A 3,729-nucleotide genomic window follows, 5' to 3' on the forward strand; every position below is an offset into this window, starting at 1 on the left:
ACTCTACCAATTGAATCATAGCACCACTTTTGGCTTTTTTGGTGTATGTGGTAGCAAGGAATCGAACTGAAGGCTTAATGCATGCTAGCCATGAACTCTACCATTAGGCCATGCTCCAGCCTCAATGTTTTTTGTTTTTATAGTATTGCGGTTTGAACTCAAGGCCTCAAGCTTAATAGGCACTTGATTTTCACCCCAATATTTATTTATTAGTTATAAAATAAATGCTAACTTAGATAAAGCAGAGGAGACTCTAGGATTTATTTCACCAATGAACTTTACTAAAATGATAATCAAATCCTTCCATTAATCTTTCTGCTCAGGAGCAACATAAACTAGGTCTTTATAAGGTCTATATAATGCCCTCTTTTCCTTCCAGAGGCAAGTCTGTAACATTCATTCATCCCACAGACATTACTAAGTGCTTGCTGTGAGCTGAGCATTGAGCCATTAGAACAATGGAAAACAACATCCCTCCCTCCAGCAAAAAGGGTGGAGAAGAAGGGGCCATTGGCTGTGTCAGAGAATCAGCATGCAGGCTGTGGGAGGTGAGAGGTCTGCCACTTTGCATCTAGAGTACTTCCTCAGTCCATGATGTGTAATGAAAAGACAAGGGCCTGGCCTAGTGGCTCAGGCCTACGATCCTAGCTATTCAGAAGGCTGAGATATAAGGATCTGGGTTCCAAACCAGTCAGGTCAGGAAAGTCCCAGTGAGACTTGTATCTTCAATTAACCACCAAAAAACCCAAGGGTCTGTGGCTCAAAATATTAGAGCACTAGCCCTGAGCATAGGCCCTGAATCCAAGCCCTATGACTGACAATAAATAAATAAATAAATAAATAAATAAAATAAAAGAAGAACAAAGACAAGGGTGTGTGTGCAACTCCAGTATTAAGGAGGCAGAGTCAGGAAAATCATGAGTTTAAGACTTGCCTGGGTTAGGCACTGGTGGCTTTTGTCTATAATCCTAGCTACTCAGGAGGCTGAGATCTGAGGATCCAAATTCAAAGCTTGCTGGAGAAGTCTGTAAGCTGGGCGTGGTGGCTCATGCCCCTAGCTACTGTGGAGGAGTGAAGATTGAAATTCAAAGCTAGCAGGGCACTGAAGTCCATGAGACTCTTATCTCCAATTAATCACTAGAAAATGGAAGTGGGGCTGTGGCTCAAGGGATAGGGTGGTAGCCTTGAGCTCTTCAGCTCAAAGATAGTGCGTCCAGGCCCAGAGTTCAAGCCCCATGATCCACCAGAAAAAAAAAAAAAAATGAAGACGTCTGTGAAACTCTTATCCCCAAGTAACCACTAAGAGCTTTCTGACTTTTTATTCCCATGTGGAAAGACCAGCCCCATAGACTGAAAGGATAGGGACCCCCCACCACATAAATTTACAAGTAATGATGTATTTAATACATGTAGACAAATGTTTAGCAGAGGGAGTAGCCTATAAAATAGGATCAATAGATGTTGGCTATTACAAAAGTACAGTGCTTCTGTGCCTCTAATCAGAGAAAATAATATTTATTGGGCTAGGAGTGTAGCCTAGTGGTAGAGTGCTTGCCTAGCATGCATGAAGCCCTGAGTTCAATTCCTCAGTACCACATACACAGAAAAAAAAACCAGAAGTGGTGCTGTGGCTCTTGTGCTATAGCACTAGCCATGAGAAACGTCAAGGACACTGTCCTGGCCCTTAGTTTAAGGCCCAGGACTAGAATAAAAATCTAAAAAAAAAAAAAAAGGAAAATAATGTTCATAGAATTGAACTCCAAAAAATGCTGGCTATCAGTATTATTTTCATTTTTTCTAGTGTCTTATTCGAGGTAAGCCTCACTCCTGCTGTTTATCTCATAGTAAAAAGATTCACAGATTTGAGGGATCCCTGGTCAACACTCCCATAAACGTATCTGTACCAGATAGGACTAGTTCATCATTCACATTCAATTTTTCTCCACTGAAATGAAGGTCACTCTCCACACATGCACTACACAGCCACAGATCACATGCACTTTGGTGTAGGACTAGTTAGGAAAGGGTGTGGCTTTATATTGGAATTTGCGGTCATTCAGCACGTTGGGTGCCGCTAGCATCGGACACCTGGAGTATCAGTGGTGACCCAGGATTATAAATTCTGGATTGTTTGATTCAAAGTCCATGAGGTACATACATTTCCTCTGGAGAAACTCAGCTGACTGGTTTTAAAGACCATGGTCTGAAGCTGCCAGGAATTTAAGGATATAGTTTCCTTATTAGCAAGTCGGTGGCTATTGTTATTATTATGACTGAGACTCATCCTTCTAAATCTATCTGGCTGAATGGAATAGAAAAATGAGCCAATCTAGGGCCAGGAGTGTAGCCTAGTGGTAGAGTGTTTGCCTAGCATGCACAAAGACCCAGGTTCTATTCTTCAGTACTACATATACAGAAAAAGCCAGAAGTGGCGCTGTAGCTGAAGTGGCAGAGCACTAGCCTTGAGCAAAAAGTGTCCAAGGAACCGGGTGGCTCACACCTGTAATCCTAGTTACTCAGGAGGCTGAGGCCTGAGGATCAAGGTTCAAAGCCAGCCCAGGCACTGAAGTCCATGAGACTCATCTCCAATTAAACCACTAGAAAATCGGAAGTGGTGCTGAGGCTCAAGGGGTAAGGCAGTAGCCTTAAGCTGAAGAGCTCAGGGACAGCACCCAGGCCCAGAGTTCAAGCCCACTACTGGAAGAAAAAAGTGTCCCAGGACTTCGAAGAAGGAGAAGAGAGGGAGAGGGGGAAGGAGAAGGAGAAGGAGAAGGGGAAGGGGAAGAAGAAGAGGAAGAAGAGGAAGAAGAAGAGGAAGAAGAAGAAGAAGAAGGAGGAGGAGGAGGAGGAGGAGGAGGAGGAGGAAGAGGAGAATTGGAGAAGAAGAAGAAGAATTGGAGAAGAAGAAGAATTGGAAAAGAAGAAAAATGAGCCAGTCTATGCTAGTGGCTCATACCTGTAATCCTAGCTGCGCAGGAAGCTGGGATGTGAGGATCCAGGTTCAAAGCCTTCTGAGTCAGAAAAGTCCAGGTGAGACTCATCTTTGGTTACCCACTCAAAAACCGGAAGAGATGCTGTGGCTTGAGTGATAGTACAGTAGCCTTGAGCACAAAGAGGCTCTAAGAAAGAGCTCAGGCCCTGAGTTCAAGCCCTACAACCTGCCCCCTCCCTCCCCAAAAAAGAGTCAATCTTCTTGGAATACCGTAGAGCAAATAACATGGGTAGCGGAGGTGAGGAGGCTGATAGAGGAGATGTATAGGAATAAGTTGAGTTAGTGAGAGGTTGAGTTAAATCTAACATTGGCCATTGTGAAGAATGCACAGTAAAACTCAGCTAGTAGTCCACTGATCTGACTCTTTCCTCAGCTTTGCTTCAGGTGTGGCTCCTTCTAAGAAGTCTTTGATCCCTCCAATTCTAGACTAACCACCCCTGTCCTGTAACAGCCTGTTCTGCACTCACCCTTGAGCTTACCACATTTTATTGTCAGTGCTCATATGGGCCTGTCTCTTTGAAACTGGAAGTTCCTGTAAGGTGAGAAGCCCCAGTCCACTGCTGCAGGCTCACAGGTGTTTCCACACAACCAATGCAACCATTACTTACTTGAATGAATGAGAGATGGCCCCTAAGTTTTAGCTGTTTGGACAGTTGCAGTAGCCTCCATCTAGAACCTAGAAAGCAAATTGCTGTGTGTGCATGCAGGCGGGTATAGTGCAGCCCTGCAATGGAGAT

The sequence above is a fragment of the Megascapheus bottae genome, chromosome 2 (assembly GCF_031878675.1).
Source record: "Megascapheus bottae isolate mThoBot1 chromosome 2, mThoBot2.hap1, whole genome shotgun sequence".
In the NCBI taxonomy this organism is placed as follows: Eukaryota; Metazoa; Chordata; class Mammalia; order Rodentia; family Geomyidae; genus Megascapheus; species Megascapheus bottae.